Genomic DNA, 27,944 nt, shown 5'->3' on the forward strand with positions numbered 1-27,944 from the left:
CAGCAACAGTGTGTCGCGATGGAGGTGGGGGCGGTGGTGCGGATCCCCGACGCGCCAGAGGCTGCCCTCGATCAGGCCGGAGCATATCGCATACCGGTAAGTGTACAAGGGGCGACATATCAGGCGTTGGTGGATTCGGGTTGCAACCAGACCTCGATCCGCCAAAGCCTGGTGCAAGACGAGGCATTGGGGGGAGCACAAGGGGTGAAGGTGTTGTGTGTGCACGGGGATGTTCACTGCTACCCGTTGGTGTCGGTCCACATATATTTCAGAGGGGACAAATCCATAGTAAAGGCGGCGGTTAATCCTCGCCTTACCCACTCTTTGATCTTGGGGACTGATTGGCCGGGATTCCGGGGGTTGATGGCACACCTAGTAAAGAGTGGGTCCTGCCGGTTAGCGGGTGGGGGTCCCGGTGTCGTTTTGGCTGGAGCTGCGGTCGCAGAGCCGTCTACGTCATCTCCGCGACAGAGTGAGGAGCCCCCGGCCCCTCCTCTTTCTATTGGGGAATCCCTCGCGGATTTCCCACTGGAACAATCGCGAGACGAAACTCTGCGACACGCGTTTGACCAAGTGAGAGTAATCGATGGTCAAACGCTCCAGCCGAACGCCACCCCGACCTTCCCCTATTTTTCCATTTTAAAGGATAGGTTGTACCGAGTGACGCAGGACACTCAGACGAAGGAGCGTGTCACCCAGTTGTTAATTCCAAGGAGCCGCCGGGAATTGGTATTCCAGGCGGCTCACTTTAATCCCATGGCGGGACACCTCGGGCAGGATAAAACACTCGCCCGGATAATGGCCCGGTTCTATTGGCCGGGGATTCGCGGCGACGTCCGTAAGTGGTGTACGGCGTGCCGCGAATGCCAGTTAGTTAATCCCGCGGCCATTCCAAAAGCGCCTTTGCGCCCCCTACCATTAATCGAGACCCCGTTTGAAAGAATTGGGATGGATCTCGTCGGGCCATTAGATCGGTCAACACGAGGGTACCGCTTTATATTGGTTCTGGTGGACTATGCAACGCGATACCCGGAAGCGGTGCCTCTTCGCAATATCTCCGCACGTAGTATTGCAGAGGCCCTCTTCCACGTCATCTCCCGGGTCGGAATCCCGAAAGAGATTCTGACTGATCAAGGCACCTCGTTTATGTCACGAACACTGGCCGAACTGTATGGGCTACTGGGTATTAAGCCGATCCGCACCAGCGTGTATCACCCACAGACGGACGGTTTAGTCGAACGGTTCAACCGCACCCTCAAGAATATTATCAAAAAGTTCGTAAGTGAGGACGCACGTAACTGGGATAAGTGGCTCGAACCCTTGTTGTTTGCAGTGCGAGAGGTCCCCCAAGCCTCCACGGGGTTCTCCCCGTTTGAATTATTATATGGGCGTAAGCCGCGCGGCATCTTAGATGTACTGCGGGAAAATTGGGAGGAGGGACCTTCGCAGAGCAAAAATGAAATTCAATACGTTATGGATCTGCGCGCAAAACTCCACACACTCACCCACTTAACTCAGGAGAATTTGCGGCGGGCCCAGGAACGGCAAACCCGCCTGTACAACAAGGGCACGCGCCTTAGAGAGTTCACTCCGGGAGATAAGGTACTCGTCCTGCTGCCCACGTCGAGCTCCAAATTAATCGCCAAGTGGCAAGGGCCCTTCGAGGTCACACGGCGAGTCGGGGACGTCGACTATGAGGTTAGGCGAACGGACAGGGAGGGGGCGCTACAGATCTACCACCTCAATCTGCTGAAGCTCTGGAACGAGGAGGTCCCCGTGGCGTTGGTGTCGGTAGTTCCGGAGAAGGCGGAGCTGGGGCCGGAGGTCCAAAAAAGGTCATTGGCATCTCGCACCTCTCCGGTCCCCTGTGGAGACCACCTCTCCCCGACCCAACTCACGGAGGTCGCCCAGTTGCAGGCCGAGTTTTCGGATGTGTTCTCGCCCCTGCCCGGTCGCACCAATCTCATAGAACACCACATAGAGACGCCCCCGGGGGTGGTAGTGCGTAGCCGTCCTTATAGATTACCCGAACACAAAAAAAAGGTGGTTCGGGAAGAACTTCAGGCCATGCTCGAAATGGGCATTGTCGAGGAGTCCCACAGCGACTGGAGCAGCCCGGTGGTCTTGGTTCCCAAGGCCGACGGCTCGGTCCGGTTCTGTGTGGACTATAGAAAAGTCAACGCGGTGTCTAAATTTGACGCGTACCCAATGCCTCGTATTGATGAGCTGCTCGATCGACTAGGCACGGCTCGCTTTTACTCGACACTGGATTTGACGAAGGGATATTGGCAGATCCCCTTGACTCCATTATCCCGGGAAAAAACGGCCTTTTCCACACCGTTCGGCTTACACCAGTTCGTCACACTTCCGTTTGGGCTGTTTGGGGCGCCCGCTACGTTTCAGCGGCTGATGGACCGGGTCCTCCGGCCCCACGCCACCTATGCGGCCGCTTACTTGGATGACATCATCATTTATAGTAATGACTGGCAGCGGCACCTGCAACACCTGAGGGCCGTCCTTAGGTCGCTGAGGCGGGCGGGGCTCACTGCCAACCCGAAGAAGTGTGCGATTGGGCGGGTGGAAGTACGGTATCTGGGCTTCCACTTGGGTAACGGGCAGGTGCGTCCCCAAATTAATAAGACCGCAGCAATTGCGGCCTGCCCGAGGCCCAAGACCAAAAAGGGGGTGAGACAGTTCCTGGGGCTGGCTGGCTATTATCGTAGGTTTATACCTAATTATTCGGACGTCACCAGCCCGCTGACTGACCTCACTAAAAAGGGGGCGCCAGATCCGGTCCAGTGGACGGAGCAGTGCCAGCGGGCTTTCTCTGAGGTAAAGGCTGCACTGTGTGGGGGGCCACTGTTACACTCCCCTGACTTCTCTCTCCCTTTTTTGTTACAGACGGATGCGTCGGACAGAGGGCTGGGGGCCGTTTTGTCCCAGCAGGTGGGGGGAGAGGATCGCCCAGTGTTATACATCAGCCGGAAGCTGTCGGTGCGTGAGGGGCGCTACAGCACTATCGAAAAAGAGTGTCTGGCGATCAAGTGGGCGGTCCTCGCCCTCCGTTACTACCTGCTGGGGCGCTCTTTCACCCTCTGTTCGGACCACGCGCCCCTCCAGTGGCTCCACCGCATGAAGGATGCCAACGCGCGGATCACCCGTTGGTATCTAGCGCTCCAACCTTTCAACTTCAAGGTGGTCCACAGGCCGGGGGCGCAGATGGTCGTTGCGGACTTCCTCTCCCGTCAAGGGGGGGGGGAGTCGGCTGCGGGCCGGACGGGCGCCCGGCCTGAGTCGGGCGGTGGGGGTATGTGGCAGCGGGGGCGTGGTCAAGCACCGGTCTGTGACAGGAGGGCGGAGTTGGGGAAGGTAAGTGGCAGAATCGCTTCACCTGAGTGTGATTAATCTATGTTTTGTGTGTGTTCTCCCCAGTAAACCGGGCTATTTAAGGAGGGAGAGCGAGAGCAGAGGGGCTCTACAACCCGAGCACCGGAATGTGTGTGTGTGTGTGTGTCTGAGAGAGAAAACCGCTTCCGCTGAAAAGTGGGAATAAAACTGTTTTGCGAACTCAGTCTTTGTCCTGCCGTCCTCTGTGCTCCACCCACATCCAGCGAACATTTACAGTGCCATTTTAAATAACTAAATGTCCTGGGGTTTTTTTTAGTCTAACCTACAGTTTTGTATTAGAACCAGCTTATTCAAATAACTAAACACCATACAATAGTGATCTGTAGCCTACCAGAACTACTACATTTCTAGTTAGAACCTAACTTTAAGTTGAGTTTATAGTGAACAAAATATTAGCCTAAAATTAAGCTTGTGCAAATTAAATACACTTAGTAAAATGGATTTCTGTTAAGTGATATCACTATTAGGCTACTCATAAACATTTAAGTGTTTGTGCACAATGGGGTAATAGGTCATCATGTTAGTGTGATTGTAAGCAAAATCTTGTTTAAGCACTTGACCTCAATTAATTATATTAATCAAACAAACTTAACACCAATTAACTATATTCATCAAATTCAAAATAGACTGACATAGATGAACATGGCATCAAAATGCAAATGCCAAACCAACAGCCTCTTGCTGTAAGCCTTTTAAACGAGTCTCTGTTAAGCTCTTCAAAGTGAATGTAAAGTCTTTGTTAAGGTCTGCTCAAAATGAGCATAAAGCTAGCGGCAACGTATTGCACCTGAACCGTCCCGTAGACCGCGCAGCAACTCTATCGGCCACTTGCTTCTCAGATGCTGATGAATGCACTGCGATGCGTTCTCGGTTTTCCCGCTTGCTTCTCCAGGTTTCTTGACATCGAGTTTTCACTGTAGCTCCCCCAGTAACACGCAGACACGAAGTTTTCGATTAAAACACAGGGAACTCCTTTGTTCCATCGTTGTTCAATTCATCCCGTGAAAACTGATAATAAAACAACAATTAAACTGTTGCTAATCTCATTTAACAGACGTCATTAAATTAACATAGCCAACTAGCAGCTAGGTTAGCTAACTATTACAAACATTAGGTCACATACCTCGCTGGCAGCTTATCACCAAAGGAGCTAATAACGTCCACCTGTCTCCACGATGGCTTCCAGAACAATACTTAAAGGTTAATGCAAAGCAACATAAAACCATTCACTTTATGAATATTCTCCTTTTCCACCGTTACACCAAATATCTCTGTTTACGTGTGTGGTCTCAGAATTATGTCCCACAGGAAGTGGCTTCCAATTAAATGTTCCGCCCCAATGCAGCATAAAACCTATGCATATTATAATGCACACAAACATATACTGTTCACAAAATGAACACATAAACCAAAAGATTAATTTCTACCCTCAATATTCAAAATATGATTCATACTATTAAAGTAACTGATGACAGTTATAGTGTATAATCAGTGAAGTGTTGAAATTTTCTGTAAGGAAATGTTTAACATTTATGGAAGGAGTCTCCAGTGTCAGAGATAAAGCTTCAGGAAAGAACATCATCTTCAGGAGTCTATGCTTCGTGGTTTCTTGGTAACATGACAATCTGCGGGGTTTTTTTGTCTTATAAATTTGAAACGGGGTGGCACGGTGGTGTAGTGGTTAGCGCTGTCGCCTCACAGCAAGAAGGTCCGGGTTCGAGCCCCGTGGCCGGCGAGGGCCTTTCTGTGTGGAGTTTGCATGTTCTCCCCGTGTCCGCGTGGGTTTCCTCCGGGTGCTCCGGTTTCCCCCACAGTCCAAAGACATGCAGGTTAGGTTAACTGGTGACTCTAAATTGAGCGTAGGTGTGAATGTGAGTGTGAATGGTTGTCTGTGTCTATGTGTCAGCCCTGTGATGACCTGGCGCCTTGTCCAGGGTGAACCCCGCCTTTCACCCGTAGTCAGCTGGGATAGGCTCCAGCTTGCCTGTGACTCTGTAGAACAGGATAAAGCAGCTAGAGATCAAATCAAATCAAGTTTATTTGTATAGCGCTTTTAACAATAAACATTGTCGCAAAGCAGCTTTACAGAATTTGAACGACTTAAAACATGAGCTAATTTTATCCCTAATCTATCCACAATGAGCAAGTCTGTGGCGACGGTGGCAAGGAAAAACTCCCTCAGATGACATGAGGAAGAAACCTCAAGAGGAACCAGACTCAAAAGGGAACCCATCCTCATTTGGGCAACAACAGACAGCCTGACTATAATATTAACAGTTTTAACAGGTATAACCCTCAACTGTCCTCATGGGGCCGTCCTTCACAGGAGTGGTGCGATAAAACTCCGACCAGACACAGGGCACCAGGATGGATCAAGCAGGTCCGAGGGGCAGAAGAGGCCAGCATCTCAATCCCAGGATCAACATGTAACTCAGAGGGGGACAGATTTTGGGGGGTGGGGGGAAAGAGAGAGAGAGAAAGAAAAACACAGGTTATTAAGTATGCCCTAAAAATGACAAGTATTAAATCTGTGTGGTAGGCTCGCAGAGACGAGAGTCTTTACATCAGGCATAACACACAACAATGGCATGTTAATATGGTAAAAAATATATCATGACCTGCTCTGGCTGGATGCTTGATTGGGTGATGGGAGCACACTCCTCAGCAATGATGAGATGCAGATGGGACCCTTAGGGCTGGCTAAGACAATTCAGTTACATTTCACCGGGTCTGGGACATGCGACAGAAAGTCTGACGGCTGATTCCCTGCAGGCTACGAGAGCCAGTCGAGGTCTCCACCCTCTCCACCAAAAGATTTCCTGTTGACTCCATGTAACTCAGAGGGACAGATTCGGGGTGGGGGGGGAGGGAAAGAAAACACAGGTTGTTAGGTATGCCCAATGTCACCTGAATAAGTAGGAACAGTATACATATTGCACCGAGTACAAGCAGGGACTCCGGCAACTAACTATGACAGCATAACTAAAAGGAGAGAGCCAGAAGGTAACACAGGCATGAGGGGCCCCGGGACATAAAGCAGCAGCCACTACACCGTCAACAAACTCGAGTGAGCAAGCGAGTGGGGACTGACAGCATCCATACATCCCAGTTTACCAAAACACTCTGTCTGAGGATCCTCCAGATCTACACCTTTACCTCATAAACACCATTAACACAAGGCTTGACTAAACAGATATGTTTTCAGCCTAGACTTAAATGCTGAGAGATAATGAGATGAATGAAATTTGAAATGAGGAAAAAAAGAGTATAGTGAGGGAATGAGTGTTTGCAGTGGTATGTAAGGAATAACACATGATAGACCATGCTGTGATATGAAAATAATAAAGCACACCCAGGAGTGAGTGATGCAGAATGACTCACAAGCATGTTCTTATAACAGCATGGTGTGGAGTGTGTTATTCCACTTGTACTGCAGCGATTTGCCAACGATTATGATGTGTTATTTATTAATGAATGACACATCACACTTTTAAACATTTTTATAATTAGATTTACACTCACTGGCCACTTTATTAGGAACACCCATCCATCCACCTGCAGCTGTTCTCTGCAGTTCTGTAATCAGCCGATCCCTCGACAGCAGCACGATGAATCAAATCCCACAGATACAAATCAAGAGCTTCAGTTAATGTTCACAATGTTCAAACATCAGAACGGGAAAAATTGTGATCTCACAGTGAAGTGTGACTTTCTTTCTTTCACTGTGGTATGGGTGTTGGTTTGAGCCAGATGGACTGGTTTGAGTATTTCAGAAGCTGCTGATCTCCTGGGGTTTTCACACACAACAGTCTCTAGAGTTTACACAGAATGGTGCGAAAAACAAAAAACATCGAGTGAGTGAGTGACAGTTCTGTGGGTGGAAACAAACGCCTTGTTGATAAGAGAGGGTCAGAGGGAAACGGACAGATTGGTTCGAGCTTTTTTGCCAGGAAGGATATAGTAACTCATATAATCACTCTTTACAACCGTGGTGAGCAGAAAAGCATCTCAGCATGCAACAGCAGAAGAACACATTGGGTTCCACTCCTGCAGCCAAGAACAGGGATCTTAGAATCAACAACAAGTTCCTATTAAAGTGGCCATTGAGTGTGATGTTGTGGAATGTCCAAGAGATATTCATGTTAAAACTGCAGTAAACAGTCATTCCCTCGCTTCTATCTTTTTTCTCCCTTGTTCAATTTCTCTCTCTCTCTCTCTCTCTCTCTCTCAAAACACAGCTTGCCATTTTACTGAGAAAACAGAGAGCATTAAACTCCTCTGTCTTCAGCGCTTTCCTGTGCTAATAAACTTTGCTATCAAAGCACTTACAACTGAGACTCCTTCTATAAGTGTTAAATAAACGTCTCCTAAAAAATGTCACTATATCAAAGATTATACGCGCGCACAAGCCCCCGTATATGAGCTTTTACTATAGAAACAATAATGTATTACAATGAGCGCATTAATATAAACCTCAGTCGAACCTATCTGTGCTGTTAAACAAAAATATCCCACACCAGTCAGATTTGAGCATTTAACCATGCTGTGGTATTAAAGAAGAATAAATCACGTTGGGATGTGGTATTACAGGAAAACAATCAACATTGGTGTGGTCACAATAACTCTGTTTCATCATAGCACCCTGTTGTTGATTATTTTCCTGTAAACAGCATGGCATCGAGTGTTTTATTCCTTAAATGGTCCACATTGACAAACTGAGGCTCACCATTGGATTGATATTGTTAATATGCATACTTATTCACACTTATTCAAACTTATTCAGACTTAATGAGACTGTACCTCCAGTGGATAGGGTGAATCGATGTGGCTATTCATAAACAGGACACTTGCTCCATTCTGTATTCAGATTAAGCACTGCATAATTGCATGATGAGGTGACTTCCTGCAAGCTGTGGAGCTTTTATTATTTATAGGGGTCTATAAAGTGACAGATTAGGGGGAAAGAGGTGCAGAGGGTGATATTAATGATACACTTTAATGCTCTCAAGGGAACATTTGTACTGAAAAAGAAAAGAAGAGCTTTTAGAGAGTAGAGAAGGTCATTCGGTGTCAAAATAGTTAGAAAAGAAGCTGACGTATTAAATTAAGATGGTGAATAACAGTAAAAGGAGTCCAGGGCTAAACTGCCTGTTAAAACAAGCTATTCATACCTTAATATGGAAATGTCTCTTATACTGCAGTTGTTTTTCTAACTCCATGCTGTCTCTGCTGCTGAACAGCTGAATACATGGCAGATAAATAATTTTTATAACTACAGTATTATACATACAAAAGGGGAGAGAGAGAGAGAGGTTTCCAGTCTTTCATTGCCCTTGCAAGTATGCTGATCGCAGTGTGCAAGATTTTTTTTTCTTCCTTTCACATTAAACTTGAATTTAATCAAAGCACAGTTTAACAACAGAATGGATGGCTTTGGTGGCTCCAAGGCACTAAAAAGAGTAATTAGTGGGTGGTTTATAAGGGCATGCCCTATTCATATTCCCAGGATGATTAGTCTTTATCAACTTTATTCCAGAATTAGCTAGTCAATAATTTTATAATGGTGTCATTAACAGCTGCTGTTTTTCTTTTTTATCCTTTTTTTTTGAGGATTATATCCAAGCCTAGCATTAAGTCAATTTAGCTGCTTATTATATTCTGATCCTCTGCAGTTCAACATTCAAAGTGCTGAGCTTTTGTCCAAAAGTGCATATTTTACTCCAAGTTTTTTAACTTTACCACTCCTTCATACGGAGTGAAGATTTAATTGTGTGCCCCAGTGCTATTCAACTAAAATTCCTCACATACAAAAAACTTCATTAGCAACTGGCATGACTGAATAGCTAGTCTCTGAGCAACAGTATTTCCTTTTCAAGAACTCAGTTTGGTCCTCTGAGATACTTTTCTGGGCCTGAAGCTATACTAAAGCCATCCAATTGACGACCCCTAGTCTGTAGCATAGTACACTGGAATTGTTAACAAGTAAACTTTCGCAAATAGAAAGCCTAAATGGATGCATCACATTACAGGCATTTAGCAGACACTCTTTATCCAGAGAGGCAAACATCAAACCCAGAGCAGCCTGGGAGTTAGGTGCCTTGCTTAAGGGCACTTTAGCTATTCCTGCTGGTCTCGGGACTTGAACCAGCAACCTTTTGGTCCCAAAGTTGCTTCTCTAACCATTTGGCCATGGCTTCGCCACATTAGGTGCTTCAGCCAAAGCTCTCAACAGTGAGAGGTAAAGTTGTTGGCTTTCATATAATTTCATAAGAATACAGTCAGAGGAAAAGCTCTGAACACTAACCACACCCCTAACCCAAACCTTAACCATTATATCCTTGTATACTATTCAATTCGTGCAACTTGCTACAAATCTGTCAGTGTTAATCCACGCTGATTGTCTCTGAGCCCATGTTTACATTAGACCGTATCAGCGGATCATCAGATTAACGTTTTTAAAACGATTAGCGTGCACACAGCAACACCAATACACGATTTGCGTGCACACAGCAACACCAATACACAGATACGCTCGGCTCCGCAGGCATCCTGCGCTCCAAATCACTCCGCCCTGAACAGCGAGTGCCCTCTGGAGGGTGCGCACTCCGGCCCTGCGCAGCTCACAGAGCGTGCGAGTGAAGTGCACAAGCTGTGATTCGGGACTGAGCCGCTGTGTGTGTGATCCCAGCGCAGATCACTTACCACTTGCAAGTGGAAGGATGGCAAACCTAAAGACAATCATAACTACACAATGGGCAGTATTTGCATCAGTATTTGCAGTATTTTCATACTTTTATACTCTTTAATGAAAGGTGATACAAGGCGGAAGTCCGCGCCGTTTTTCAGCAGTCGCGTCACATGACCAACGCCAGCGAATCAGGAAGGTGGATGTCACAGTGACGTTGTCCAATGAGACGCCAGCTAGAGCTCAGCACAGCGTATCCACGTATTCTGAATGTTTACACTGCACCGGAGCTGACACGATCTGGATTGAATACGTGGACGCTGGCGGATTCCCGTTTCCAGGCGGTTTAATGTAAACGGACAGTGCATCCGCGAAGAAAACGAGACAGATACGGTCTAATGTAAACGTAGCCTGAGTGTAGCCATTTGACTATAGTTGCTCTTCTGGGTTTGTCTGAGTGTTGCCACCTTTAACATACCAAAACCAGACCCTCCTCTGCCCCATCACACATTTAAGACTCACCCCTAACATTTCTCCCAGCTGTACGTTGTGTTTGACCTTATAGCCATTCACAGTCGTTTATTCTTCATGCGAAAAAAGCTAATAAAAGTCAGCATGTCAGCCTGAAATTAAATCAAATGCAAATTCTCTCTTGACAATCTCTGTGCAGTTTTATTTCCCTTTCCCATCATTTTGTGGATTTCTTCCTTAGCCATTTTCGCAGTTGTTCTTCATTTTAGATGCTCACTGTGACTTTTGGCAGATCTCTATGGCTGGCCATTGCTTTAATAAAAATGCTAAATGACACAAATTGAACTGACCGACATGACTGTATTGCTTCGGGAGAACATTAGAAAACACGAGAACATTAAAAACACACACAAGTGACAATTAAAATAGGATATCTGTATATCCAACCTGAAAACCAGACTGTCCTGGTGAAAACAGGATGGATGGCAACCCGAGTCTGTTCTGACTTTGTATATCTGTGAATTTTAAAAAGAAATGTCATTCGGAAAATATCTCCAGAGTTTCAAGTCAGTAGAGATTGTTGCAAAAGGAAGAAGAAAGCACAAAATGTTTCTCAACAAACTTTGCCTCTCCATGCAATGCCCTCCAGCGCCTTTTCCAGAGATAAAGCCAACTTCCTGCCTATCTACAAACCACACATCCAGTAGGATTTACGACCCTTCTGGAACCCTTTGGAGCTGCCTACCTAGAGGCCATACAGCATGAAAGAGAGACTCTACAATGCCTAGCAGGCTTCCACACACCTGTGGGCCAGTCTGATCAGTCTTTATTGTATTACCTTGCCAGCCATCCTCTATCTGACTGTTCACTCATCTCTCACCTACACCATCTAGCAGGCTTAAAATTGAACACAGCATTCGGTTTATATTCCCAAACCCTGAGATGTGTTTGAGTGTGTGAAAAACCTTTGGTTTGAATGTGGTTTATTTCCAAAGGCAGTGTTTGCGACACTGCGCGCATACAATGGGATTTAGCTGCAACGGTCCATTTTATCTTTTCTCCTTCTCGTCAGGGGATTTTACTTTTTATAGAGTTTACACAGATGCTTGGAAGTCTTTAAAAATGACGGATTTCTGTAGTTATGTTTTCAAAAGGCTAAATCCTGCTTGATTTTTCCATTGTATATGGACTCAAGAACATTTGATAGAAAACAAGAATTTTATAGCCGTGTAGTTTTACAGCTAGTTCATTTATTGTGGTTTTGCCAAGCTGTTGTGGCTAATAAGTTCTCACAGTGGATGTGAGAGCAATGTTAGAAGTTAGCTTCTTTTTATTTAGTTGTAGAACTAAGTTGCAAACTAATATTCAGGTAGTAAGTGGCTACAAATATTGAAAATATTACCTTCTCACTTGCATTATACATTGGTGGTTGACAAGATATGGATAGGTCATAGACTACAGATTATGGAAATATAATAAAAAAGGATACAAAATACGAAGTGGTTATGGATTTTAATACGGATGCATCACGGATGCTAGTAATTTACAGATTGGTCATGAATGTTTCAGTATATTATGGATTGGTTATGGATTTCATCTAGATGATGTATCCCCTATTAAATGAATTAAGAAGTCAAAAACAATTAAATGTTTGGCCTGCCAAAGTTCATAATTAAAACACCTTACCTGCATTTATATGTTAACTTTATTAATTTACTATTGGTATTTCATGGAAAATATCACATATCCATGAATAAAAGGTCCGTACTTTTTTATTTTTTTTTTTTTTTTACTTTCCGTGAATCCGTATTCCGTGACTCGTCCGTATTTTGCAAATGGTGTTATATGATGGTTTCCAGGTCGGCATAAATTAGTCAGCAAACAAAAGTTACAGCATTTTGGGGTTTACAGCTGCATAGAATGCTGCATGTTGTGTTTACAGCAAGGAGATACTGTTAATCATGTTTACAGCAATGACTTACTGCATATTGTGGTGACAGACACAGCAGTGACACACTGTTTATTGAGGTTATAACTATTACCCCACTCCCACTCACAGTGAAAACCGTAAATTTTCTGTTATTATTCAGTAATTGTGTCCTGTGGGAATGGGAACAAAACAGCAAAAGTCAAAACATTAATCTATCCCCTGTTGACCTCAGAACATTCACAGACATCTTTTGTTACGGCTCCAGTGGGATTCGGAACTGTCAGATTTACGTGTTGTGACGGTTGTAATGTTGCTAGCTGTGATGTAAATGATGATGTAGTGATATTGTGATGGCACTACTCGTACTGCCTCAATGTAAATAAACTAACAGCAAACTCAACAAAAAGCAAGAAACATCAGCAGATACAGTGGGAGCGCCGTATCCACAGGGGATTCGTTCCAAGATCTAACACAGATAGACAGCTAAAACCATGGATAGGAGTGAACCATATACAGTGTATATATATATATATATATATATATATATATAAAGTTTGTTTTTCTTGCACATACACAACTATGGTAAAGTTCCATTTATATAATACACACAATGACATCAACAACAGTAACTAATAATAAAATATAACGGTTATGACAATATACTGAAATAAAAGTTATGTGAATGTGCTCTCTCTCTCTCTCTCTCTCTCTCTCTCTCTCTCTCTCTCTCAGGAGTATAAAACTTTCATTTAATATTTCTATCATGGTTGAGACACAGAGATGAATGCAAGTGAAGAAACCTTTTATTTCCACAGGATAGTCAAAGCAACAATAAAAAAACATCAGGCATGAAAACACAAGAGTAGAAGTGAGGAACACTTCTCGAAAATAAACACAAACTCAAGACAAACGAACAAGCCGGGCTTTAATTAAGGCGAGTAATAAGTGACAGTGAAAGCAGGTGTTCGTGGTTAACCCTGTCTGTAAGCTACAGAGGTCCCGCTGTATAAACAACAAATGTAATAAATAGCCTTTGATTGAACAACAGAAATGTTTAGAAACAGGAAGACGACTCTGTCGATAGAGACATGATGCAGTTTGACTCGTACCATGTTGCTAACTAGCTTGGTTTTTTAACAACATTAGACTTGCTGCTTTGTGAATTATACGGTACGTCATATCCATTCTCGCATGGTTTGTGTTCTGTAGCGGTCTGGTAAATACAGTACAGTCAGGTGGGGATACACGACGAAATCCATAACGTTTCTGTGATGGAAAACTGAGTGGGAAGTGAAAATTTGGTTTATTTTTGTGTTGTTTTTACTTCATACAATAACAGGTTTCATATGTGAAAGTGGATAATGACATGCTGCACATTATAGTAATGACACACTAAAAAAATAAATATATATATATATAATAATAGGGCGGGGCGGCACGGTGGTGTAGTGGTTAGCGCTGTCGCCTCACAGCAAGAAGGTCCGGGTTCGAGCCCCGTGGCCGGCGAGGGCCTTTCTGTGTGGAGTTTGCATGTTCTCCCCGTGTCCGCATGGGTTTCCTCCAGGTGCTCCGGTTTCCCCCACAGTCCAAAGACATGCAGGTTAGGTTAACTGGTGACTCTAAATTGAGCGTAGGTGTGAATGTGAGTGTGAATGGTTGTCTGTGTCTATGTGTCAGCCCTGTGATGACCTGGCGACTTGTCCAGGGTGAACCCCGCCTTTCGCCCGTAGTCAGCTGGGATAGGATCCAGCTCGCCTGCGACCCTGTAGAAGGATAAAGCGGCTACAGATAATGAGATGAGATAATAGGGCGACACGGCGGTGTAGTGGTTAGCATGGTCGCCTCACAGCAAGAAGGTTCCGGGTTCGAGCCCCGTGGCCGGCGAGGGCCTTTCTGTGTGGAGTTTGCATGTTCTCCCTGTGTCCGCGTGGGTTTCCTCCGGGTGCTCCGGTTTCCCCCACAGTCCAAAGACATGCAGGTTAGGTTGACATGGGGCGGCCTTGGGCTGAGGTGCCCTTGAGCGAGGTACCGAACCCCTGACTGCTTCCCGGGTGCTCTGGTGTGGCTGCCCACTGCTCTGAGTGTGTGCATGTGTTCACTGCTTCAGATGGGTTAAATGCAGAGGATGAATTTCCCTGTGCTTGAAGTGTGCATGTGACAAATAAAGGTTTCTTCTTTCTTCTTCTACACGTTATGGTTAGACAGTTACTTACTGCTGATACTCATTTTAGTTACAGCGATGACATACTGAACACTGTCTTTACAGCGATGACAATTTATACATAATATGTAAATAATTAAAATAAAAGTAAAATGTTTGGCCAAAATTATTATTATTATTATTATTATTATTATTATTACTATGGAATTTATTCAATGTTATTAACCTTAAATGTTGAACTGACCAAACATCTTAAAACATCTAGAAAATGCTTGAGTTTCACTTCACAAATGTTTTTTTTTGCTCATCAGTTTTATTCCTTGACCCTGCAAGATATAGCCTATGGTCAAACTCCACTTTTGTACTTTCCTGTGTACCCAGTGTGTGTCCAGCGGTCAGCGCGTTTATGTTTTTTTTCACAGGTCATGTCTGTATGTGTGACCTGCGCTTGCTGAGTTATGGTGTGTCATGACTGACAGCTGGAAACCACCAATAAACTTTCTCTGCATTCCAATGATGGGCTGTTAAAGTTGACCTTAGGTAACACACTCACTCAGTCAGACCCTGATGTGCTGAAGGTTTGAGAGTGTGAATACACATACCAACTTGATAACATCAGCAAAGGAACATGAAAACATTTTACATAAGCATATTTCACATAAGAATTGTCCAATTTTGTGTGATTTGGGGCAATTTTAAATTAAATTCTGGGCAGTATTAATGCAGATACAGTACCAGTCACACCTTCTAATTCAGTCTTTTTTCTTTATTTTTATTAATGAAAATACACTTCTTCATGTCTTAAAGTCATGATGGATGTCGTTTCTCTTTACTTAGTCAAGTGGTTCTTGATGTAATATGGATTACTACAGTTGCGGTGTGGAATAGGGTTATTTACTGTATTTTTATTATTTACTATTTACGGTTTGATCTCAAACGCATTAAGAAGGTAAGAAACTCGTCCACTAATTACCTTTTGATGAGACACACCTGTTAATTGAAAAGCATTCCAGGTGACTCCCTCATGAAGCTGGTTAAGATAATGACAGTAGTGTGCAAAGCGTCATGAAGGGAAACGCTGGAAACACTGAAGAATCTAAAATATTTGTAATAAAATAGATTTAGTTTTTTGACATTTTATTGTTTACCACAAAATTCCATACATGTTTCATATGTTATTTCATAGTCTTGGTGTCTTCAGCATTGTTCTACAATGTAGAAAATAGTCAAAATACAGAAAAACCGATGAATGACTAGAGTAGGGGTGTACAAACTTTTGACTGGTAATGTATATTAATTATAAAATTAAAGTGCCTTTGGGAATGGCAATTATATGGACAAATTACCGTAATATCTCCGAAGGGCAGGTATTATATTTATGGATCCCATTGTCCACCATTTTAAGACAAAATTAAGCTATTTTTGAGGTCCGTCCAGCCTTAATATAAGACAATAGACAAAATGTTTCTTCAAACAATGTTTAATTAATCTCATTCCCATCTCATTATCTCTAGCCGCTTTATCCTTCTACAGGGTCGCAGGCAAGCTGGAGCCTATCCCAGCTGACTACGGGCGAAAGGCGGGGTACACCCTGGACAAGTCGCCAGGTCATCACAGGGCTGACACATAGACACAGACAACCATTCACACTCACATTCACACCTACGCTCAATTTAGAGTCACCAGTTAACCTAACCTGCATGTCTTTGGACTGTGGGGGAAACCGGAGCACTCGGAGGAAACCCACGCGGACACGGGGAGAACATGCAAACTCCACACAGAAAGGCCCTCGCCGGCCCCGGGGCTCGAACCCAGGACCTTCTTTCTGTGAGGCGACAGCGCTAACCACTACACCACCGTGCCGCCCATGTTTAATTAATACATTATTCATTAAAATTAATGCAATATGATGTTCACACCTCCTCTAAAACTATTTAAAACAAGACTGAAGAGGTTTTCATTCACATATACAGTTCTGTGCAAAAGTCTGAGGCAACACGTAAAGAAATGCTGTCCACCAAAAATGGCTTAAAAAATAATGAAATGAAATGTTTCACTGTTAAAAAAAATACTATAAACAGTAATCAGTAAGCCGTAATATGAAGCAAAGTCAGTATTTGGTGTGAGACGACCCTTTTGTGCAGTTTTATGTGGAAATGATCTGTAGGTTTTCCTGAGCATCTTACAGAACCAGCCCCAGTTCTTCTGGACACTTTGACTGTCACACTCACTTCTTCATTTTACACCAAAACCCAGCAGCCTTCATTATGCTTTCTTTTTTCATCTGAAAAGTGATCTCTTATGGAATATGATGCTCAGATATAAACTATTTTTTTCTGTAACATTTAATTTTGCGCTGGAATGTTTGGACTCTAAAATGTTTTTGTAATGTTTTGACTCAGTAATGTAGAAGTCGCAAAATAGAAATCTGTAACAAAGTTTTATGAAAAAATATAGGGTGAATAAGACTTTCGGACAGTACTGTTCTTCATGAACAGAGCTTGTGGTTCACTCTTTTATTTTGCGTTCATGTTGCATTTTAACTTCAACCTTTAACTGGAATAATGTTTGGTGTTTACTAAACCAGGCTTTTCTTTGTCAGTAGGGCGGTACCCTTGAGCCCGTTTTTATACCTTTAGTACAGTATGTAGCATTTACCAGGAAATCTACATCTAGTTTTATTCTAAAATGTAATTAAAGGTACAAAAGTGGGCCTTAAGGTCCAATTATGTACTTGAAATAATTTAACGGTAAGTGTATACGTACACACTAAAAGTACAGAAGATGTAGCCTTGAGGGTAGCACTGCTGTGAAAAGGACAGTACAGTTTAGTACCCTTTTTTCAGAGTGTGCAATTAGTTTTGTGTGCATGGGCCAAGGTTTATAATTTGACTCTTCCAGGAGTCTCTTAGAAAGACAGATTCACAACAGTTATAAACAGATTCTTTCAACTAAAATCCACATTTACGGTATTGATTGTTTTGTTCCCCTTTTTTGCATGTGACTTAACACACAATTTATCCTCTTGCACACACAAATTGGCAAGTGTTATTTAGGATCTTAGTAAATCCCAGTTGGTGTATTTATGTATCCAGGTTAAACACACCTTTAGCACAAAATAATCTCTCTGATCTGATCGATCTGATCCTTTTGCCAAACCTTAAAGCTTTAAACTCCCAGGAGCCATCAGCTGGTCCAGATTTACATTCATCACATACCTTATCTATTAGTTTTACTCTAGTTCCTGAATAATTAATCGTGGATCTTGAATGATATGTTAAAGCCAGAAGTTAAAAGGATTAGGGGAAGTTGATATGAAGGCAGGGAAATGCAGGGAGTTTTGGCTTGTGTTAGGTTCAAGCTTGTCCTGAAAATCTCTCCTCATTGGCTTGAACTGCATGGGCTGGATATCAGAAAATATTATCTCGTAGATAAATGATGAATGAATGATGTGAAAGTGCAAAAAAAAATTAACGAATTTAACGCAACATAAATATTCACATTAAAGGCAATGCGATTATGTGAGCATTTCACAAAAACATCGCGTGACGATGGAGTCGACAAGCGGTGATGAGCTGGTGCTTATTCTTTTACAAAAAGATGTGGGGGGGGGAGAAAATGTTAGGTACATCTTGTACTGAGAAGTAGGCGAGAACACAGAGAGCTTCACTGCTTGGTTGGTTCAGGAGTTGCTGAGACTCATCACAAAGTAAACTACAGCCCATGTTTCATAATTTTGTTTCCTTTGTCAAACAGCGCTGGCTTTTGAGACGTAAAGGTATTTTTCGACTACTATAAAATGTCTACTGAGTATTCAGACACCCTATATACTGCTTTTTGCGTACTAATAGTATGGGAGTAAGTGCAGCCAAACTGAATAAGAGACTCTGCCAAGCCTGCAATAGTGTAATGACGTTTACACAACCTGCACCCTGATTGGTTAACTGGGTTCCTTTCATGGGCGAAATATTTTAAAAATATTATTCGAACCTGCTGGGAAAAAATATACATTGCTTTTTCGCATGCATACATTCGCCCTTGACATGAAAGTGTTCATTTTTGGGATAGTTATTCAAAAAAATATTTTTTTCCAGACAACAAAATTGTAACAACAAATCATGATGTATGCTTAAAGACCTTAAGTACGATCAATCAGCAGAGACAGCAACAGTTACAGTGAATGAGTTTATTAAAAACAAAGACTGCAGGCAATCACAAATAAATCCAAATTGCAATAACAAGGTCACAGGCAAAAGATCAGGTGATGTACAAACAGGCTACCAAAGAGCAAAGATGAGAAAGCAAGCGTGGGTCTAAACCAGAACTACCAAACATGAGCAAAGGAGCTGAACGAATACTTTGTAAAGTGTTTGTGTTGGGAGTGTGTTTATGTAGTGTGGCGGTGATTAGGTCCAGGTGTGTGCAGTCAGTAATCAGGTGAGCTTGAGCTTGTGAACTGGGATTTGGAGTCCATGGTGGCATTGTTTGTAGGTAGAGGCCAGTGGCGGCTGCTGGTTTTTAAAACAGGGGAAGCCCATTTTACACATTCATCGTAAAACCTGTAGGCCGGATATCAAAGCATAGAAAGGTGTGCCCCATTAGCATAGTGAACTAGACAACCCTACCTAGTGGCAGAAAGTATTTTTGCTTGTACATTTCATGTTATAGTCTGGCTTGCCAGGCTAGTGCCTCATATCCTTAATCAAAAATATCAAACATCCAAAAATCACTGGCTATTCAACGAAGAGCCTTGAACATCATACCCTGATATGCAACACAGAGTCTTTAACACAACACCCAGCTGTGCAACACATCCTTGAACATCTTCTGCAACACAGTCTGGAAATTCATAACCAGGTAGGCTATGCAACACACAGAACCTTGAATATTATACCCAGGTATAACCTATAACACAGAGCCCACCATTCTCTTAACATTACTGAACAATATACACACTTCAGATACATGAACATGAACACTATTTATACACAAATTCTGCCCTCCGCTCCTTTTCCAGAAAATGGTCTGTGACCCTGTCATACCAGCTGGTTGTGCTTTCCAGAGACTTCACCAATTTCTGTTAGCAGCTAGCACTGCAGATCCCAATAAGGCTCAAGCTAGCCTACAACCAGATTGAACTACAAATGAAATAAATGAGTGAATTCACGAATGATCAAACTGATAGAATGGATGAAAGTTAACAGAGCACAACGAGTAATATTTACATTTATTTACAGAGTAATGTACAGAGACATCAATGAGAAGAAACGTTTATATGAAAAGAAATTCGGGCAGCATTTTAGCACACGACTACACTTTCTCGACATCCGCTAGGGACTGACTGATCATACTTCCGTGTTCCTCGCTGAAGTACCGCCCTCCTCATGTCTTTCAAACACTACCTCCAATAATCCTTTATCAGCCCGGCTTCTTGTCCCTCCCACTGTCTTGTTTAGTCCCAGAGAAGCCCGGCTTCCCTGGAAGTGACGATTTTGTTGATTTTAACCAATAACAACTAGCCGAAATTGGCTGTTCAGAGCCGTCTCGTAGACTGTAACGGATACCCGGCTGCCAGTCAGTGTTGCCAGATACTGCTGACGTTTTCCATCCCAAAATATGTTCAAAACCTGCCAAAATGCACTTAAAACCGCCCAATCTGGCAACACTGCTGCCAGTCCATAGATCCCATTGAAATAAGAAAGGTTACAGCCTGGCAGCAAAGGTGATTCTTGTAGCGAACTGCAAGTTCGTCAGACATCACTCAAATAAGTTACAGGATAGTTATGAACATAAATACAATCTTGGGCATATATTATGTTATGCAAGTTATTGTTTTAATGAGAATTCAACGTCGTAGACGCCGCAGTTTGGGGAGAGAATTTTAGGGGAAGCTCGGCTTCCCTTGTTGTCTCTGAGAAATCGCCCCTGGTAGAGGTGCAATCCAGGAAATGGAGTCTTACACCAAATTCGGTGTTGACACGGCAAGGACAAACAGTGGCAAATTCACCCTGAAGTTATTTATTTTCTGATAACAGCACACCCCAAAGTGGTTTATTCCCCTTGTACCACAGAGGAGATTTGCAACAAATACAAGTTTTATTAATGAAAGCCAAAGTGGGGTCTGTGATTTTCTAATTTGGCCACAGTGATGGAAATCCATCATTAAATCGATTGTCATGACTGTAAATAATGACAACTGGAATCTAATGACAATTTTACAAACCCGATTCCAAAAAAGTTGGGACAAAGTAAAAATTGTAAATAAAAACAGAATGCAATAATTTACAAATCTCAAAAACTGATACTGTATTCACAATAGAACATAGACAACATATCAAATGTTGAAAGTGAGACATTTTGAAGTTTCATGCCAAATATTGGCTCATTTGAAATTTCATGACAGCAACACATCTCAAAAAAGTTGGGACAGGGGCAATAAGAGGCTGGAAAAGTTAAAGGTACAAAAAAGGAACAGCTGGAGGAACAAACTGCAACTCATTAGGTCAATTGGCAATAGAGGGCTACCGCATGACGTCACCGCGCCGCGATATTTTGTTAGGCGCCATATTGGAAGACCAAGTACATGCACTCACAATATAAAACAAAGTATGAGCGAGAGTAAAGTGACACGATGGATGATAATTCTGGTTATGTGAGTACATTACCAGCTGCAGAAAGGGCACGGTATGTGGAGAAACTGGCTGTGATTGATGGGTTTGACCCATATGATAAGACTCGTGGCAAGGGAGAATGGAAACATAAGGAGGACCGGACACCAATTCTGCCATCTGTTTGCTACCCAGACATTGTAAACTATTTGTTGTTTACACCCAGTGCCTACACTGCTGATGACTTGAAAGCCTACAAAGGGCTACAGGCTTACAATTATGTTGTTAGTTGCTTGGGTCGTGATATTACAGCTGTTGTTAAGAATAACCTACACATAGTTATGGCCAAGGTAATCTTGTTGATATTTATCTTTTAATAATATATGTTTTCAGTTGAAAAATTAATACTTTTTGTTACTATTAAAGTATCCATAATTTAGGTTAATTTATCCAAATTATACATATGTATTTATGATATATGCCTACACAGCAACTATGCTTTATTTATATAATCGGATGGAGAGCAAGCCCCAAACCATCCTAAATTATTATTATTATTATTATTATTATTATTATTATTATTATTAAATTGTAGAAGTCTGGGAGGCTTGCTCCTCATACAGTTATCAACTTGGGGCCAATTTAGCATGTTTTAAATCTGAATTTCTTGCGTTTGCTTACCTCAAAGTGTCCGCAGATCATGCACAGACTTATCCATTATATCCACAGTTTTTTGCCAAGTCTCACACAGGTTTCTTTCAAGTCTACTGTTGGGCCAATAAATCATAAATAAAACAGCTCAGATTTGTTTGTTTAAGTCGCTTGCCACTCCACTTTATTCTCGTGGGTTCACATACCGCTGCTGTTATTTTCCCCTAATCACGAGTTTGTTGGTCTTCCAAAATGGCGCAGGGTCTGTTTACTTCTGGTTTCGGGTGACGTCAGTGAAATCCCTCTATAGGTCATTAACATGACTGGGTATAAAAAGAGCATCTTGGAGTGGCAGCGGCTCTCAGAAGTAAAGATGGGAAGAGGATCACCAATCCCCCTAATTCTGCGCCGACAAATAGTGGAGCAATATCAGAAAGGAGTTCGACAGTGTAAAATTGCAAAGAGTTTGAACATATCATCATCTACAGTGCATAATATCATCAAAAGATTCAGAGAATCTGGAAGAATCTCTGTGCGTAAGGGTCAAGGCCGGAAAACCATACTGGGTGCCCGTGATCTTCGGGCCCTTAGACGGCACTGCATCACATACAGGCATGCTTCTGTATTGGAAATCACAAAATGGGCTCAGGAATATTTCCAGAGAACATTATCTGTGAACACAATTCACTGTGCCATCCGCCGTTGCCAGCTAAAACTCTATAGTTCAAAGAAGAAGCCGTATCTAAACATGATCCAGAAGCGCAGACATCTTCTCTGGGCCAAGGCTCATTTAAAATGGACTGTGGCAAAGTGGAAAACTGTTCTGTGGTCAGACGAATCAAAATTTGAAGTTCTTTATGGAAATCAGGGACGCCGTGTCATTCGGACTAAAGAGGAGAAGGACGACCCGAGTTGTTCTCAGCGCTCAGTTCAGAAGCCTGCATCTCTGATGGTATGGGGTTGCATTAGTGCGTGTGGCATGGGCAGCTTACACATCTGGAAAGACACCATCAATGCTGAAAGTTATATCCAGGTTCTAGAGCAACATATGCTCCCATCCAGACGACGTCTCTTTCAGGGAAGACCTTGCATTTTCCAACATGACAATGCCAAACCACATACTGCATCAATTACAGCATCATGGCTGCGTAGAAGAAGGGTCCGGGTACTGAACTGGCCAGCCTGCAGTCCAGATCTTTCACCCATAGAAAACATTTGGCGCATCATAAAACAGAAGATACGACAAAAAAGACCTAAGACAGTTGAGCAACTAGAATCCTACATTAGACAAGAATGGGTTAACATTCCTCTCCCTAAACTTGAGCAACTTGTCTCCTCAGTCCCCAGACGTTTACAGACTGTTGTAAAGAGAAAAGGGGATGTCTCACAGTGGGAAACATGGCCTTGTCCCAACTTTTTTGAGATGTGTTGTTGTCATGAAATTTAAAATCACCTAATTTTTCTCTTTAAATGATACATTTTCTCAGTTTAAACATTTGATATGTCATCTATGTTCTATTCTGAATAAAATATGGAATTTTGAAACTTCCACATCATTGCATTCCGTTTTTATTTACAATTTGTACTTTGTCCCAACTTTTTTGGAATCGGGGTTGTAATAAAAAATAAATAAATAAATAAATAAAAAGCTCCCTGTCTGCAATAATTAGCTAAAATTGTATTGTACATGTTTAAATAATAAGTCTAATATTTAATAGTTTGTACAATAAATTTGTGTGTAAAGGGCTTCAGTATTGTTTTTTAAGTTAATAGGAGTCCTTGGCTATGAAAAGAGAAACCCTGAATTTTTTTTTCCCAGTTACTTTTAATGTTGTGGAGCATCCAAAAAAAAAAAAATTATTTCCTGTTCTTACTTACTTTATAGGGGTGGCACGGTGGTGTAGTGGTTAGTGCTGTCGCCTCACAGCAAGAAGGTCCGGGTTCGAGCCCCGTGGCCGGCGAGGGCCTTTCTGTGTGGAGTTTGCATGTTCTCCCCGTGTCCGCGTGGGTTTCCTCCGGGTGCTCCGGTTTCCCCCACAGTCCAAAGACATGCAGGTTAGGTTAACTGGTGACTCTAAATTGAGCGTAGGTGTGAATGTGAGTGTGAATGGTTGTCTGTGTCTATGTGTCAGCCCTGTGATGACCTGGCGACTTGTCCAGGGTGAACCCCGCCTTTCGCCCGTAGTCAGCTGGGATAGGCTCCAGCTCGCCTGCGACTCTGTAGAACAGGATAAAGCAGCTACAGATAATGAGATGAGATGAGACTTACCTTATATCTTGGATTCACCATAACATCAGATGGAAGATGTGAAAAGGAAATAAAGAAGAGAATCGCTGTATCAAAAGGCACTTTCAACAAGATGAGTCCTATTTTTAAAAACAGAAACATCACGCTAAGTACAAAATTTCAGATCCTCAAAGCGTATGTGTGGTATACACATATGTTGGACACTAACTAACGATTTGACAAAGAAACTAGAAGCTGTTGAGAAAACTAGAGCTGTTGTGGGTCCTGAGAAGAATTCTGCGAATATCATGGACAGAAAAGAAATCAGATGTGGGGGGGCGTCGTGGCTCAGGTGGATAAGGTGCCATACCGTAAATCCGGGGACCCGGGTTTGATTCCGACCCAAGGTCATTTCCTGATCCTTCCCTGTCTCTCTCTCGCTTATTTCCTGTCTCTACACTGTCCTATCCAATAAAAAGGTGAAAAAAGGCCAAAAAAATATTTTAAAAAAAGAAATCAAATGTGGATATATTGAGGATGGCACAAATCCAAAGAACACTTATCAAGACAGTTAGGGAGCGACAATTGAAATGTGGTTTAGAAAAATTGATACTGTGTGGCAAGATTGAGGATAAGAAAAGCCAAGGAAGAGAGCGAATACCATTCACCAACAGTCTGAGAGAATACACAAACAACCACCTCAAGAACACAGAGTTCACACGCTTAGCTGACAACAGAGACGACTGGAGGGCCACGATGGACCTGACACATGAAGAAGAAGAAGACTTGCGTTATATCGGCTAAAAGTTTGCTCACCAGCCTCTGTTATTTTCTCTCTCTCTTCAGATAAAAAAATATACATATCTCAGCTTGCCACGTTATCGAGAAACTCTAAAGCTTTTATTTTCATGGCAGAAAACTTAATGATCATTACATAGTGCTGACACTGTGGACTCCTTCCATACAAGTTAAATAAACATCACTATATTCACCATATCATTTTTAAAAAAAATCTGTGTATGTAAATTGTTCCTGTGAATGAGCGGTTGCTATAGAAACAATGTGTTAGAACAAGTGCATTAATATAAACATCATCAACATTAACAGGAGTTATAATTAACAGTTACAAAATCAAGTTGTACATGAGCTGATAGCCAACGAGGTGCGTAGCACCAAGTTGTCTATAATCCGTGTACAATGAGATTGAGTGGATTAACTGTTTTATTCTATCCACATCCACTGGATTTTGAGAAACAGACCACTTTCATTTTTATTTTTTGCAAATTCAATAAATAAAAACTTTATACAAAACATCCAATAAAATAATTTCTGCTTAGGTGGACTTCTTAAAAACCTATCGATGGCTGCACGAATTGAGGTTAATATTGTTTTTTGTAGAAAGTATCGTCTTGCTGTCGTGCCGAGGAATAGAATAGCTTTAGATATTTATTTAATTCTTCCTTGGACATTTGAGTTGTGTAATTTTCAAACTTCTTTGAGATTTTGAATCAGTCTAAAAAAATTCAACAAATTTTAATGCTTAAAGATGAAGAATGTAAAGAAACCAGCGAAATGACCGGAGCAATTTGTGAAAAATGCGATGGTAATAATAATTCTTGAAAAATAAAAAAGAGATGCTTTCCTACCATCAAATACTTTCATTCCGTATTTTGTTGCTTTTTTGGGGGCGGTTGTTTTTGAGTAGAGTTTTTATTTCGTCCTCGGTTGGTTCAGCAACACGCTCCGCCATTTTGTTTTTCTCTATTCACGGTATATGAGCTGATATCCTAGTAGTGGAGTAGCCAATCAGAGTGTGCAATTGCTCATATCCAGTGAATGTGGTTAGAATAATACTTTTTATAATGAAACAGTTTACTGAGCAGTAAGAGAGAGTACTGAGTCTTTTTCTGGATGTATGAGCAGCAGAAGATACATTCCAGCTCTCTTTACAACAAAAACAAAAAGATAGAGGGAGTGTGTGTGTGTGTGTGTGTGTGTGTGTGTGTGTGTTTGGAGTGGACAACAAATATTTTCTTGAAGGAGAGAAGGAACGAGTCAGTGCCCTCCAGCCCCTGTTGCTTGCTCCTACCCCCCTCCTCTCTCCACACACCCACTTTTCATACTTTCACTCTCTTTCAGTTGCTTTAGCCAACTCGACCTGTTGCTGCACATCCACACACCCCCTGAACTTGCACTCCGAGAGGTGTGTGCTTCATTCATTTACTCATTCATCCATTCATCCATATTGGCACTTTTTTTTTCCCCAAGCAACCTTCATCCCAAGACTCGTGGAGGTTCTTCGGCTGTTGTAAGAAAGTTCGGTGCAGGATTTACAGTGGACATTTGTGTGTATACGTCCAGGGGAGCTGTGTGTGTGTGTGTGTGTGTGTGTGCGTGCACTTCGGTGGGACCGTATACCTGGATGACAGAGGTAAGTTGATATGAGAGAACAGCTGAATTTGAATTGATGGCATTTTGCATTCTTCTTTCTGTCTTTCATTCCTTTGCCCCCCCGCATTCTGCATTTGTAAGCCACTGCTTTTGCGTCACACTGCCATGTTTCTGCCAAGCATTCATTCTCTTTATTTGGACACTGGCCAGTCACAAAGTGTTTGTGTTGCAGTTACTCTGTAAAGTACAGCACTGAGTGCAAATGTTTATTACCCCCCCCCCCCCCCCATGGTTTCAAGAAGTTATTAATGAAACATCCTGCAAAAATACAACAAACAATATTTCCAAAAATGCTTGGAATTGAACCAAAAAGGAAGATGTTTTCATCGTTTCATTGCCTTTAGACCTGATCTGAAGTGGAACGTGTGTCAGTCAGGGTTATACAAGACATTCAGGTAAAGACTGAAGTTGCTCAGTGATAATGAAAGGGTTTAGAAAGTCCATGACAACGCAAGAACATGTGTACCAGCTAAAATTAGTTATAGTGGCTCTTTTCCCCATTAATTTTCTTATTTGTTTCCTTCGAAGGATGTGCATATTGTGATATACTTCACATTTCTAAACCCTTAGACTCAAATCGCTCATCACTCATGCCTTTTTTTTTAAAAACCTTTATTGTTGTTAATTTCTTTTAGGATTTATGATGGAGAGGGCAGCGGTAATAGTGGAGACAGTACATTTCTATTATAATGCAAATTTAATGACAGACTTTGCAATGATGAGGTTATGTGTGCTAATGTGGTGAGGACATTAAACAGCGATGTCTTTCATTTAAGGACTTTTATTCTGTTGCCAAACAATTTACACTCTTCTTATTCTTTTTCCTTTTTTCATTTGGATGAGACACTCTGTGAATCTGCCAGGCTTTTGACCTTAAGTGCACAAAGCAAAGGCATTCCATCACTTTAATGCTTTTGCTAAGCTACAAACATGACTGTTAATGGTATGAGAAAAGGTTTTTTGGTACCAAGTGTGTGTGTTTGTTGTGTATAAAGTAACAATGTGTTTATGTTTATTTATATATATATATATATATATATATATATATATATATATATATATATATATATATATATTAGGGTGCATCAGTTGCCCCCTAAAAATGAAAAGTTCCTCTGATCATGATGCATTTTTGTTTTTATGTTCCTTTTGGTAAGAAAACACACTGGGTGAAATATTTTGACAAAATTCAAAAGTGTAATGGTGGCACCAGGAGCTCAAAGTTATGGAAAAAGCTGCTATTTTATGACTTTTATGACAAAATTTCGATCACTTTTCATGAAACATTATGGCACCTTATAGAGTATACCAAATATCTTAGATACACATTTTTAGTCCATATTCTAAATATA

The 27,944-nt window shown here is 42.1% G+C and overlaps 1 protein-coding gene across 9 annotated transcripts in view; it reads left to right on the forward strand.

Annotated features, from left to right (window-relative positions):
- The window catches only part of col7a1l (collagen type VII alpha 1-like), a 277,370-nt gene that overhangs the window by 25,586 nt on the left and 223,840 nt on the right, over positions 1 to 27,944 (forward strand). For 4 of the 9 annotated variants that reach the window (XM_060903445.1, XM_060903442.1, XM_060903451.1 and 1 more), the window contains exon 1: positions 26,371 to 26,572. The exons of 2 other annotated variants lie outside the window; for them this stretch is intronic. The gene's annotated coding sequence lies outside the window, so the exon portion shown is untranslated. Of the gene's footprint in view, positions 1 to 15,077; positions 15,196 to 26,369; positions 26,573 to 27,944 lie in introns of those variants that run through there. 3 more of the 9 variants (XM_060903444.1, XM_060903447.1, XM_060903452.1) reach the window with 2 other exon arrangements.

The sequence above is a fragment of the Neoarius graeffei genome, chromosome 21, assembly GCF_027579695.1.
Source record: "Neoarius graeffei isolate fNeoGra1 chromosome 21, fNeoGra1.pri, whole genome shotgun sequence".
NCBI lineage: Eukaryota > Metazoa > Chordata > Actinopteri > Siluriformes > Ariidae > Neoarius > Neoarius graeffei.